The sequence below is a fragment of the Falco cherrug genome, chromosome 10 (assembly GCF_023634085.1).
Source record: "Falco cherrug isolate bFalChe1 chromosome 10, bFalChe1.pri, whole genome shotgun sequence".
Taxonomy (NCBI): domain Eukaryota; kingdom Metazoa; phylum Chordata; class Aves; order Falconiformes; family Falconidae; genus Falco; species Falco cherrug.
In genome coordinates, this window is record NC_073706.1 from 38,175,527 (window position 1) to 38,190,500 (window position 14,974).

At 46.0% G+C, this 14,974-nt stretch overlaps 1 pseudogene; it reads right to left on the bottom strand.

Annotated features, from left to right (window-relative positions):
- Positions 1-1,179: 1,179 nt before the first annotated feature.
- On the bottom strand, positions 1,180-7,336 carry LOC129736956 (olfactory receptor 10AG1-like; annotated as a pseudogene).
- Positions 7,337-14,974: the final 7,638 nt, after the last annotated feature.

Consider the following 14,974-nt stretch of genomic DNA (forward strand, 5'->3'; position numbering starts at 1 on the left):
CAAAGACAAACAGGCTTGAAACAGTAATTCATGTCCTGTAGAAACTCTGCTTTATGCTTTTCATATGCTGCCTGCAGGCACAGCGAACAGGAATAAAAATTGGAACACAACACCAACAGATCTTGTTCTGTTCTCTGTATCTATGCTTTTAGCTCCCACACTCTGATTATTTGTTACAGCTCCTAGACTCTGGGAAATGACAGACTCACAAATATGCTGAAAACAGCAGCCCTCCTCCCTTCAGGGTCTCGTTCTCAGGGCGAACGGAAGAATTGCAGAACCAGCGTGCCGTTCCCTTCCCACCTCAGAGACTGAGATCAGTGGCCCATGGAAAATTTCATACCAAGGAGGTCACAGGCAGGAGTTACTAGGAAGTCGAATGACAACGGTGGATGAAGATACATAATTTTGTCAACTAACTTTTGACATTCTATTAGTATATTGTATCACTGTCCTCTATATCACTTTGTTTCTTACAGCAAAGAAGGAAAGATCCTTCCTATAAAAGCAAAGTGATTCTATATCCTGCATTGCCTTTCCCCCTCTTACTAACCAGTGGGCATGAAAGTTCTCCAAGTAAGTTCCTTTCTGCAAATGAGGGAAATGTTCCATCACCTCCCATACCAACTGGAAACTGGATGGGCATCGAGAATGCAGAAAACAGCTAGCGTTCTGCATATACTTAATACTGAACCTATCGTTATCTTCTCAAAATGGAAGTTTCCAAGGAAACAAGAAGAAAAGAGGATATGAGAAATGTAAATGTGAAAGAGCAAAAAAGAAAAGAAGTGGTATTATTTTTTTAATTTACATATACATGTACACTTATTAAATTGCAATTATGATCCATAGGCTTATCATTTCATTCATTTATTGACAGTAATAGCTACTTGGATTACCAAGATCAAGCTTCAGTCGTGCTAACAACTGCATATTCACAAAGGAATTCCTGTTCCACAAGATGTATTCTCTAAATAAATAAATTTAAATAAATCTCCTTCTACGACAAGGTGAGCCACCCAGTGGACAAGGGAAATGCTGTGGGTGGTGTCTACCTGGACACTGACACCGTCTCCCACAGCATCTCCCGGAGAACCTGGCTGCTCCTGGCCGGGCCGGGCGCTCTGCGCGGGGTTAGGAGCTGCCTGGAGCGAGCCCAGAGCGCGGTGGGGAATGGAGCTACATCCCGCTGGCGCCGGGCACAGCGGGTGTCCCCAGGGCTTGGTGGCGGGGCCAGTCCTGTTCAACATCTTCACCGAGGGCGCAGACGAGGGGATGGAGCGCACCCTCCGTCAGTTGGCAGAGGACACCAAGCTGGGCAGGAGCGTCGATCTGCCGGGGGGGCAGGGGGCTCTGCAGGGGGCTGGGCAGGCCAGGCCGAGGGGCTGAGGCCACTTGGATGGGGTTCAACAGGGCTCTGTGCCGGGCCCTGCCCTGGGTCACACCAGCCCCAGGCAGCTGCAGGCGGGGGGCAGGGGCTGGGTTGCTGCTGGTGGGAAAGGGCCTGGAGGGGTGGTCAGTGGCCGGCTGGGCACGAGCCCCCAGTGTGCCCAGGTGGCCAAGACGGCCAGCAGCAGCCTGGCCTGTATCAGAAACAGTGTGGCCAGCAGGACCAGGGCAGTGACCGTCCTCCTATACCCGGCACTGGTGGGGCCGCACCTGGAATGCCACGTTCAGCTTGCGGCCCCTCACTGCAAGAAAGACACCGAGGGGCTGGAGCGTGTCCAGAGACGAGTAGGGGGCTGGGGAAGGGGCTGGGGCACAAGGCTGATGGGGAGCATCTGAGGGCACTGGGGGTGTTGAGTCTGGGGGGTGCTCAGGGGGGACCTTCTCACTCCCTACAGCTGCCTGACAGAGGCTGTAGGCAGGGGGGGTTGTTCTTTTCTCCCAGGTAACAAGCAACAGGACAAGAGCAAATGGCTTCAAGCTGCACTAGGGGAGGTTTAGATTGGATATTAGGAGACATTTCTTCACTGAAAGGCTGCCCAAGCATTGGAACGGGCTGCCCAGGGAGGTGGTAGAATCACCATCCCTGGAGGTGTTTTGAAAACACATAGATGCTGCGCTTAAGCGACATGGTTAGTGGTGGGCTTGGCGTGCTGGGTTAATGGCTGGGCTTGATGATCTCAAAGGTCTTTTCCAACCTACATGATTCCATGATTCTAAACAGACAATATAGACAATAAGAAGCATCAGCCCCATGTTGACCTAACTGAAAAAGATAATGATAATAAAATCAAATAAATTGTTAAAATCATAGACAAAATCTGTACCAGTCAGGAACAGGACACAGATCTCCTTAGACTGTAGTTAACTGGCATAAAGACTGTGAGACAACCGCACGAACTGCAGGGTCCCTGCTTGAAAACGGCTTCCCCAGAAATTTACAGTGTACCTATAGCTTTATTGTTTATTGTGATAACATAGTGTATTTTCACAGAGGTGTCTGGTTTTGCACTTTCTTAAGAAAGTCTCCAAACTATTTTGACTAATTTTGTTTTTCTAATCACCCTTTGTTACGGCCTGTAAACAGATCCCTAGCTCCAAACATAATTTAAATATATTGGGCTGCAAGTTCAAAATAATAATAATAAAAAAACCCCACCAAAACCCCCCAAAAACCCCAAAACTGTAAGGCAGGAAAATTGAATTTCAGATAGTCTTTACTTACTACTAGACAAGGACTGTTCATCCAGCTTTGAGCAGAATAGTGGAGTAGATGGCCTACTGCAGTTCCTTCAAACCTGGATTACCCTATAGTCTTACAAGGTTCTTGGTTTTGGGTATGTTTTCAGAAGTCCCTTATGATTTAATTTACATGGAATATCTTATTACTGGCTTCCTTCAGACTGAGTGGAAAGTCAATGGCTTTGTGACCTGCAAAATCACTCTCAATGTATTGTTGGAAATGATTTTAATCAGTTCTCTGGGATGTACATCTTATTTTTCTCGGATGAAAGCCCATGATTAGAAAAAAAAAAAAAAAAAAAAAGACATGGACCTGGAGGAATAAAGACTCAAAGTCTAAAACTCATAATAGAAGAATGAGAATTCTTAGCCTGTACAAACTGCTCTTCATGTGTGGCTCTCAAAGTACACGGCAATGAGAATTCTTTAACCACTGTGCATGAAGCCAAAAAAACCCCACAACAAAACAGGTTTATTAATGTGCAGACTTCCCTCAAGCACTGCATTTTGATGCAGCATACACTGTATACGAAAAAGTTATTTAAGCTATTATTAGCAGCAGAACATGTATTAGTACAATTGTATATGACTTTACCTTATCAGGAAATGCATAACTAAAAGCAGCAAAAGCTATAGTTCAGATGGCTACTTAATTACTTGCTATGAATAGATCAATAAACAGCTTTGATTCTGATTTGTTTGAATATGTTAATTGAGCAATTTATCCCTGAGCAGGAGTGATTTTGCAAAATGCCATGATCCCCAAGAGACAAAAAGGTGCAAACAGTTGAGTTGCTGCACTATTTTCTGAATGTTCTGTTCTCTCTGATGCAATTTTATACAAAAGGGCTAGTCTGTTCTAAGTGGTTGATTGAACATCTGAAAGTTGTAACAGAAATGGTTCAACCTAGAAAAGCACCGGTGGTCAAGGCCACAAATGTTATCCTGACCCCAGGAAATCTATAGAGGTTTTACCACTGGCTTCAATACAACCAGGATTCCGTTTCCTGAGGAATACAAAAATGTAGATTTTTTTTTTTCATTTGCTTGTGTGGGCACCATAATGGAAAAATTTATATAGAAAGCTCTGTGGTGGAAGAAGCCATATGAGCACTTGGAGTGGTGCTGTGAGATGAATAAGGTGTCATATTTAGCAAATAAGGCAATCCTCCGGGGTGGGGGGAAAAAAAACAAACAAAAAAAAACCCCCCCGAAACAGAAAGGTATGAAAAATTAGTTCCTTAGCTTAGAAGCTATAGACTGAAACCCAGAATACATATCTTAGAAAGAAAATGTATTGGCCTCTTCCCTACGAACACACAAGTCATTGCTGTACTATATGTACAAACTATTACAGGTGTTACGCGAACACTGCGGTGCAATTTTTTGTTACTGTCTAGCTTAAAATGCTTTGTTGTTTCTTTCTCTCACTTAAAGAAAAAAAAAAAAGAAAAAAACAAACAAACCCCCCCCCAAACAACCCATCTCAGAATATCTCCAGAAACCTACTTTCCAGCCCAAAAAGCTGGCTTAGAAGGAGTTTCTAAGACAATTTATCTTTCCATATAAAAGGTGAAAATGTGGAAAGGTATCTGCAAAATACACCCAACCATTTACCATTTCTAAGAAGCTTAAAAATGCAAATAGCTGGAACTGACTATTCCTTAAAGAAATCTTCAGTAAGTTATTATTTTGTGTGTTGCTTAATTGGTCCTTTAAATCTAGAAGCTAGGGCAAACACCTGCAATTACAGTATATATTTCTTTTATTATAACATAAATACATCCTAACAAGTACAATTTGGTCCTGAAATAATAGTCTTATACATTTAGAGGAGAATCTAGAATCTAACCCTGTACTCCGTGCAAACGACGAGCTTTCTGTGAAAATTATCTCCAGCTCTGTCCCCAGGTGAATTCAACTTCTAAACACCTGCCAAAGATACATCCATATACTACTCTTCTGAAACATATGCAAGAGGGGAGCTTGTATCCATCAGCAGAATCTAATCACAATACTTCTAGTTTATTAACATGATTCAGGATCCTATATGTTAAGGCCCAAGAAAGAAGAAATCATTTTCCACTTGCAGAGTCTCTGTGCTACGCTAAATTAAGCAAAATAATAGCAACAGAGACAAACCATGCATTAGAAATAGTCCACAAACAGCAGGGAGGAGGGAGAGGAGTAACAAGCATTACAGTATCTATTAACTAACGGAATGCTTATGGAAATAGGGATAAGATGCACATGCATGCGCTCTGCTGAAAGGGAAAAGAGAAATAGAAAGAGCTGTGCAGCACATCCTGCATAGGTGATGTCCCTGGTGTCCCAGAGGGAGTTGGCCATGGCTTTGAGTAGAGTGGTGGAGATGGAGCCCAGGTCGAGCAGTGAGAGACTGAAAAGAAAAAAAGACATGGGGGTGTAGAGGTGGTGGTCACAGCTTACAGTGGTGATGATGAGGCTGTTGGCCAGGAGGGCAGCCATGTAGATGCCCAGAAAGAGCCAGAAGGTCAAGAGCTGCAGCTCCCATGTGTCTCCAAAAGCCAGGAGGAGGAACTGGGTGATGCAACTCGTATTGGACATCTGCTGCCTCCAACCATAGGGTCCTGTTCATGAAGCAAACATAGTGACAAGTCAGGAAAGACTACCGTGAGCCAAGGTAAAGCCCTTTCTCTTAGATCCGACCCCGCTGCCCCATGTCCCCCCCTCTGCCGTTCCTAGGAGAGCTCCCTTCAGAGCCGTGGCTGGAGCTGTGCTGAGTGCTGGCCGAGTGTGCTGTGAGGAGCAGGGGCTGTGCCCGCTGGCTGCCCAGCAGTGAGCCCTGCTCTGCAGCAGGGACTTCATGGGAACTGTGGGGGCAGGGGCCAGTCCTGGCCTTGGACTTGGTCAGACCCAACTGCTCCCAGCGCAGAAGGGCCTGTCAGCATCTGCTCTGCCCGTGCTGAGCAACGGCCATGGCCAGAGTCAGGTCAGGTTTTTGTGCTGTGCTCAGGGAGAGCAGAGTGAGTGCTGAGAGGCAAGGGCACTGTCTGTGCCTTAGGGCAGTGTGAGGGAATCTGGTGTGTCCCTCCAGCTCCTTCTCAGCTGCCCAGCTCTGCTGGATGAGGAGGTACCAAGGAGCCTGGAACTTATGAGCTAAAGGCTGTGATAGCTTATAGAAGAGAGAAAACTTGTGTATTTTCAGGGAAGGCATCTGCATGGTAGGGCACAGTGGGTGGTGCCCCTATCTACCCTGTGTTAGTGTTCTCCTCAGCATTCCTCCACTGCTCCAAGCCCCCTCTGTCCCTATGTCTCCATCCTGCAGCTTTCCCTGCCAGCAGCTCTTTCTCTGGCCCCATGGTTCTTCCCTGCCAGCGCTCACAGAGCCCAGCTCAGCCCCTGTGTGCCCAGCTCTGCCCTGCAGCTGCTCCCTGTCTGCGTGCCTGAAAGAACAACAGGTCACCCAAACCCTGATGGAAAAGGAAAGGATATTTTGATGTGGAAGCTAGTGGGGAGTGAAGGCACTTGCTGAAATTCCTGGTAAACCTGTGTAATGCTTTAATAGTCTGTGCCCCTGGTCTGACCTCCACAGCTGAGTTTCCATTCCTAACAAGCCAAGACACAGAGAAGTGGACACACAGATTCAGGAAAGCACAGAGTGAAGCAGGGAACCCCTGCAATGAACATGCTCATGACACGTCCCCTTGGAAATGACCTGGGCCTGAGCTGGGGTTGTGAGTACCTCTGACCCATGCAGCACCCGATCACCAGCACAAGGACCTTGCCCTCAGTAGGGTTGCTCCTTCCACCCACAGCTTCTCCCCACAGCCCCACGGGAGCTCCTGGGCAGGCTGAGAGCTGCCCCTGGCAGGCGGCAGAGCCCCTGCCCCAGCACACAGCCCCCTGGGCTGCAGGGACCCTGAGGTGTGAAGAGCAGGTGGAGAAAGCTTTGTGTCTGCCCAGAACTGAAGGCATTTTCAGAATTGCCCTGATAATTGCAATGTAAGAAATAAATATGAAGGAGGCAGGAAGGACTGCAAATACCATGATGATGGTGTACAGCATCACATGGTTCCAGAAAGTGTCTGCACAAGCCAGTTCTAGCAGGGGGGACATCACAGAAAAAGTGGTTAAGGTCATGGGATGCACAGAAGGGTAAAGTGAACACCTGGTAGGTCTGTCCTACTTGCAGTGGTACGACAGCCACCCATGACCCCACCACCAGTCTGATGCAGAGCACCCTGCTCATGGTCAGGGTATAGTGCAGGGAGTCACATATGGCTACGTAGCGGTCGTAGGCCATGGCAGCCAGGAGTAGGCATTCGATGCTGCCCAGCAAAACCAGGAAATACAGCTGGGCAGCACAGCCAAGGAAGGAGATCCTGCCATCTTCCCTCAGGAAACCCACCAGCATTTTTGGCAGAGTGACCGATGTGTAGCAGGTCTCCAGGAAGGACGAGTTCCTCAGAAAGAAATACATGGGGCTGTGAAGGCTTGAGTCCACCACTGTGATGAGAGCAGTCAGGCTGTTCCCTATGAGGACCACAAGGTAGATTACCAGGAGGACTGTGAAGCACAGGCCCTGCAGGCCGGGCAGGTCAGAAAACCCCACAAGAATGAATCCAGATCCAACAGTGTGATTCTCCAAGCCTTTTCTTCGGGGCATTTTCCCTATACAGAGCAATCCAAACAACAGGCTCTTAGAGGATGATGATGGCCTGTCCACCATCACATAGGCTTCAAGCCTAGAGAAAGACTCCAAACACCAGCATACACGTGATTGCGGGATTAGGTGAGGTTGACCAAGGCCTGCATGAATGTTAGGGAATCTAACAGGGGTTGCTTGATGCAGGGAGCTTTGTAAAGAGAGGGGAGAATGGAATCCTTGAGCCTCAATGACTGGGTTTTGTCATCAGGAAAAAAGAAACTTGACTTCTTTTTAAAGGTGATTTTATTAAATAGAAGACCTGGTGACTGATGAGAAGAAAGGAATTAAATAGATATATACTAGCCCCTTCAAGAACAGTCTTTCTTACACTCCTTGTCCAGGTCTTCTAAGAGCTGCATTTAACATCAGAACATGCAGAAGAGATAGGGTGAAAATGAGGATGGGGAGGAAAAGGGGGAAGATAAAGCAAGGCAAGGCTGGGTAAGGAGAAGCCATCAAAACAAAGCAAGGCAGAGTATGACTTGATTCTTAGACCTGAGTGAAAGACATGAATCCCAGCTCTCCTCACATGTAAGGGCTCATCCCCTGATGCTGTGTCCACACACTCAAATATCTGGGAGACTCTTTTCAATCTGAATCATTCCTTTTTGCATGGTGACATGTGAATCTCCTCAGAAGTAAAACACAGTTCTATCTGCCAATGAATCCAGTGATATTGATGCATCCGCAGAACATCTTAGGTAGGTAGATAAGCAGCAGCTGATGCATACATCACAAGTTTTCAGGGTGCTTAAAGACATTTTTTGCAATCAGTCAAAATGCCTCATGCAGTTTTCAGTCATACAGAAGAGATTAAAAGTGGGTGACCTCCCCACAACACCCAGTTTTTCCTGAGTAGGTCATGCTTTTAGAACTTCTGGAGTCCTGAATCATTTTAAATTTCTGCTCTGTCTCCTGGATTTACGACAGCTTACAAAACCAACCGAGGACCCATTTGCTCCAATCCCAGCCCTGCAATGCTTCCCAGTCCCCTGCAAGCTCTCGTGGAAGCAGAGCGATGCTCTTGTTGTCTGAGGAACGGAGCCTTCCCTTTGCGTGTCCCACCTTTCCCAGAGCGTAGACTTCTCACTGGGCACACTTGAAGGGTGTGATCTACAAGTGAGCAGCACCGCAACCGCAGATTGCCTCTTACGAAGCAGAGACTCAGCTGAAAGATGTTGAAGTATCTCAGTTGGACATGGGGAACGAATATCCTCTTCCAGGCAGAAGACTGAGGATGCTGGCTGTGTCTCTCCAGCTGTCACTAACGCCCTTTGAGAAGTCGTCTTAAACTCTGACGTATTAATGATGAGAACAGCAGGTTAGAACACACGTAATAAAAGCATTCAAAACAGCCAAGTGAAAAACACGGGGTGGTTTTCTCCAGAGAAAATTTTCATTTCACAAAAGCATGTCATCCTAAGAGTTTGATTCTCTTTCCAAGGTATTCCTGCCTTTTCCCTCTGGGTTGTATCTATCTCACAGAGGTGCCATTCAAAATTTCCCGGATAAAATTAGAGTTCACATGAGAGAAATGTCACCATAATTGTTTTCTAATCTAACTCCTTCTATAAATGCACAGAAAAATGCAATGCTTTTCTTAAAAAACAAACAAACCACCCCCCCCCCCAACAACGGACAAACCAACAAACAAACCAAACAAGACCTGTGAGATACCAACATCTATTTTAAACAAATGCTTTAATTCAAAGCAACCCTTTACAGGCAGATTATCCACATACCAGCATGTCCTGCTTGTTTCCAAAGTCCTCAAACATACAGACTATTCTTTTCAATTCTCAGATGTCTCAATGCTTCGCAAGATCACAGTTCAGGAGAGCTTTGCTCATAGGAAACTGGCAGAGTACTTCTTCCATGGTGATTGTCTCACGGGCAGCATTTGTCAAAGGTGAAGGAAGCCCATTCCAGTGAGCCCAGCCATGCTGGACAGATGCCTGTGGCTGCTTTTGGTGCTGTCTGTGCTGCCCCACTCTCAGCACTTCAGGGCATGCCCAAAGGGATTTAGCATGGTCAGGAGCCAAGGGGTAGGAGCACAACTCTCAGTACATGATGCTGCAGGAGGCAGTGAGTGACCTTTTTCTCTCTAGCATTCCCCTGGAAACCATCTGGAGAAGGTTCTCTGGACACCTCTCTGTCACTCTCACCTGTTATAAGAAAGTTAGTAAGCAGCCTCAGGAGAGAAGGTGGGGACGCTGGTGCTGCCGCTGCTCCCCCCTGGATGCTCACAGCACCATGAATGATTTCTAAAAGGCTGTCAGAATCATGTTCATTAGCCTGACTGGCAACTTCCAGTATAATTACATAATTTCAGGACTTCAAAAAGTAGAAAAAAAAAAGAGACATGTAGTTTAGGTGCTAAAAGTGCCAAACCTGTGGAAGGAAGTTAAACCAAACCAAAGAGAAGGGAAGCAGAAAATAAATCCATTCAATCTGTGCAGGAACAGAAAAGGCTTCCCTGTACCTCCACCTCCCTGGCTCCAAACCTGTGACTGTGCCCCATGTTATCCTCGAGACTGAGTTGGCCATGAGATGCTGAACTCTGTTCTACAGGAGAAATGAAGATGTTCTTCAAGAGCGATGCACAAAGGGAAATGAACTGAATTTGCGATGGGCCATGAGATCTTTTTCTCTGATGTGAGCAAATCTACGTCTGAAGGGGAGCATGCTAAGCTTCCTGGGCGTTTAACACTGAGAAAGAAAGGTGAATTTTCTGATTCCCAGTTAACAGAAACCTCTCCACAAAGAGACTCAAATGGTAATGGAAAGGCCCAGCAGGTCACTTAGCTCCTTTTTCCTGATGAGGAGGGTGGCATTCTTGATTAGTTTTAGTATTCCTTCAGCTCATTCTATCATGTTGGATACCTGTCTCAAAAATCAACCCACAACATTCCTTCCATAATGACTGTCCTGCTGCTAAGCCCCACACAGCTCCCCCCATGATGGGATGGGGAAAAGAATTGAAAGGCTCAAAGTAAAATGTTCTTGTGGTTAGTGCCTGTTTAGCCTTTGCCTGTTTTGTTTTCATTGTGCTGTCCTACGTGCAGATCATCAGGGCCATGCTGAGGATCCCATCTGAGCAGGGACGGCACAAAGCCTTTTCCACGTGCCTCCCTCACCTGGCTGTGGTCTCCCTCTTTGTCAGCACAGGCACGTTTGCCTACCTGAAACCCCCCTCCATCTCATCCCAGTCCCTGGATCTGGTGTTGTCAGTCTTGTACTCAGTGGTGCCTCCAGCAGTGAACCCCCTCAGTATGAGGAACCAGGAGCTCAAGGGTGCAGTGTGCAAACTGATGACTGGATATTATTCCAAACATGAACCCATTGCTCTTCTGCACAGCTGTCGTCATGGAAATCATTACAGACCTGGGTTGTGGTCTGTAATTATTGTTGATGTTGGTGTTGTGTTACCTGTAATGATGTCATGTCCCCTCTCAGTCACTGTTATCAGTGGTACAGAATCCTCCATGCAGGCAGTTACTAGCTGCATCCCTCAGTGACCAGCACTTGGACCAACACTGTTGAACATCTTTCTGATCCCCCTGTATGCTATGACTGTGTGCGCATTCGGCACCTTTGTGGATGGTACAAAACTGGGTGGAGGTCTTGAGCAACCTCCTCTAGTTCACTATGTCCTGGGCAGGTGAGCCAGACAAACTGTTGTTCAGGACTCCCTTCAAGCATGAGTTACTCTATGATGCAATGAATCATCCCCTTGAAAGGTTTTTGAAGAAAGACTATGCTGAGGGAAATAATAAAAAATAGAAAAAAAGGAATGAGAGGATATAGAAAATATGTCAATACAAATATAGGATTTTATTTGAGAATATTTCTCCACTCAAATGGTTTCTAGGGATTATATTTGATAAATTTGATAAAACAAACACGCTTTTCTCTGGTCAGGTCCCAGGCCAGAAGGATCGTGATGGAGGAGTATGCTGTTAGGAACTCAGTTATGCTTACAGAAACTGCTAATGCAGAAGGAAGTGCATGGCTGTGAAGGGGGATGTGAGGTCATTTCATTCTTGGGAGGTGCCAGGCCAGCCACAGGAACATGGCTGGGACAGTCCCTCGGCCACTGTACCCCCTAGGCCTTCTCCAGGAAGATAGGGATGCCATGTCCATTTTCTTGGGGACATGACACGACAGCAGCAGGCATGTGGCTTGGTCATGTCTCTGGGAGAAGCTGAAAGGCCAGAAGCAGTCATGTGGTATAGAAGACCATGTGCAGGTTCCTTCTCAGTGGTGAGGGGAAAGAGCACGAGAAAAGGCTAATGGGTTGGGTTCCATGCTTAAAGGAGGGTTTCTGCGATGGACAAATGTAGGACAAGGCCTCAAGGACAAGAGTCCAAGTACTGATAGCCTGATGAACAGAGACTTGTTAGAACTTGTAGGGCACAAGCCCTGGGAACCAAGGAACAAGCTAACTGCAGACCCCTGAGCCGTCACAGTTGAGGAGGCAACCAGACGGACAGAGAAACAAGTAGCCAGATAAGGGAACGGATGGCGCCGATATGTAACTTTGTTAATCAAGAAAGCCGCGTAGAAAGAAACTCCCCAACTTTGGAATAGAAATTATTGCTATATCAAGATAAACTAGTAAGTTCCTATTGTTCTAACGGTGTGCCTTAAATATTAACCAATCAGTGTTTTTTACGCTTAAGATTTAACCAATCAGTGTGTAATATGTAGAAGCTAGAAACATATATAATTGTAAGAAAATCACTAATAAAGGGACATTTGCTTGCATCAAGCTGCGTCCCGTCTCTTCATTCGCCGCAAATTGGTGACCCCGATGCGATGCGTTTAAGGATCTAACGTGAAGGGCTCTCAAATCGCCTATCTGAGTGACATGCAGCGAATCCCACATAACTTCGAATGATCTGCTGAAAGGAAGCAGGAGCCGGCTGGCCATAAATCCCTCCGGAGGTGAGAGGTGAGCTGTGGGAAATCTGTAACGGGGAATCAGGCTTCATCCCCAGAATGAGACGTATATGGACTCATGAAGGTCTTCTAGTCAGATCCGGGAGTCCGTGCCTCAGTCTCCTCAAATGGTGACCCCTATGGTGGTGTTCCGAAGCCTTGGAAGAATAAGGACGGAACTGGTCGGTAAAAAAAGACAGCTCGTGGAAGAGGGCTGCGTTCCGGAGGAGACGGCTTGGCCGAACGATCGTCTTGCTGTCTGGACCAGGCGGACAACCTAAACCCCGAGGATAACGCCTGTATGCATCGAGACAGGTGAGCAGCCAAGAAACTTTAGAGACTTTGAAAGAATGAAAGTGTGTACAGACAGCAGCCAATTGTATGATGCTGCCGCGGAGGGGAACACCGTGTCGGGAATGCATTTAACATCTTGGTGGCAAATTCTGACTCCTCTTTGCCAAGTGTGGACTAATTCTACTAACGGTGCTAAACCAGAGGAAGCTGTAAATTCCACCGACAGCGCGACTCTTCTCAAGACACCGTCAGCGATGGCGATTCTGTCCACACCTCCTCTGCCCCCAAAGCTTCTGTCACTGATTGCAGCGACCCTCACAACACAGGACCAAGCACGGGAACAGGACAACTCGGACAATGATTTTATTGACCCTGAGAAACCTTTTGATCCAGGTCCTATAGATCTGGAAAAGGAGCTAGACCTTTCCCCCACCCCCTTGTCTCTCCTGATGCATTGATTGGATTTTTGGGGAGGGTGAAAGGGAGTCTGAGGGATTGGTGGCAGGAATGCAAGTGGGAAACACTTAAGTGTTGGGTTTTGGGAGTCGCTAGGGCATGTTCAGTATTTTGTCAGACAAATCAACCTGCAGAGTGGCAGCCTGTGCAATACGAGGCTGTTAAAGGGTTAAGCAAAGCAGTGCGGGAAGGGAGGATTCATCATACATTTGCTATGTCCCTTCTTGAAGTGATGGCAGAGCCTTATACACTCACACTGCATGATTGGAAGTTACTGCTTTGTATGGTACTAACTGATACAGTATATGATGTGGTTATTTGATTTTTGTGAGCTATGTGTAGTGGCCTTGACTGAAAACCTTAATCGGGGAATTGCTGTTAACTATGAGCAGTTGGCTGGAGCAATTAACTGTGCCGATTCTGTGACTCAGGCAAGGTATCCCAGGGACAGCTGTTTGCAAATGAATGAGACGGCTATTAAGGCAGTCAGGATGCGGGAGTCTTGCCACAGTCTTGCAGGGTCCTAGAGAGTCACTAACTGTAATACTAACTTGATTGATTGGCTTCAGAATATTTTGCAACAAGTCGAACATCAGGAAGCTCAAGAGTTGCTTTTAAAACAACTAGCTGTGATAATGCCAATGAAAATTGTAAACGGGCAACTTTCACAATCGCAACCCCAACATGTGTCAAATGATTGTAACGCAGAACTCACAGCGGACTGTAATTCTCAGGCTGAGTTCTGGAATGCAGCATAACACATTTTTGCTTCTCTAATCTCTTCTGTAAGAATAGTACACGCTCTTAACTTGCTTAGTAAATTAGGCTGCTAGCTTGCTACACAAAGTAATACTACAAATACTGTTCTTTTTTTTCTGGCTTATTAACAGATGTTGATTCTGTCCATCATATGTTGCTACAGAACCGAGTTGCTATTGATTTTTATTATTAGCACAGGGACACAAGTGTGAAGAATTTGATAGGATGTGTTACGTGAATCTGAGTGACCACTGTGAATTAATTTACAAAAGTATACAAAACTCAAAAGCCTTAAAACAAAGATCTGCAACAGAGCCAGGGGCTGGAGGCCTTTGGTCTCTTCTCACGGCTGGGAAACTTTGGGCCATGACTCAAAAGTATTACAGGATTTATTATAATTATCTTTAACCACCTTAGTGATGTTTGCCTTATGTCTCCCATGCCTTTTTCTTTTTTTTTTTCCTGTATTCAGTGTTTAGTTGATTGTAACATAAATCAGGTCATGGTCACCCAGCTACACACACCCTTTGCCTCGTTGCAATTAACAAGCAAAAAAGAGGAGGACAGAGAATGTCTGAAGAGAGAGATAGGAGAGGAAGCTGGAGAATATTTGACCTAACAAGAGATGAGAGAACAGCTGGGTATTGTCAAGGAGACTAGGAAAGATAAACATGGTTATCTAGTGTTTAATAGGTGTCTGCATACTTGTAGAGATACATAGCTATGTAACTACATGAACGATTTCTGCCCGGAGCCTGGTGGAGCATACAGCTGCGGTTTGTGTCCGGGCTCAGAGATGTAAATAGGGGCTTCTCTGTTATGGTAAAAGTGTTTCTCTTTGCATAAAAAGGAGAGGGAATGAAGGGAATGACCCCAGAGGTATGTTCAGAGAAGGCATGCGATGTTTCCAACTTTTTGACTGAACCAGTTCTTGTTTGGTGTGCCCTTCCACCTATGTATAATGTTAATCCAAAAGAAGCTGATATTGCTTACACTTTGAATGTCGATAATTGTCTTTCTGTAGATGCTAATGTAGTAGGAGGCTATGATGGGAACGTGTCGCAGCGGTTCTTCTCTTATCCAGAGTAACAGCAGGGAAAGCATTAAAGAGTTAAATCACCTTGTTTGGTAGGCAGTTAAGAATGT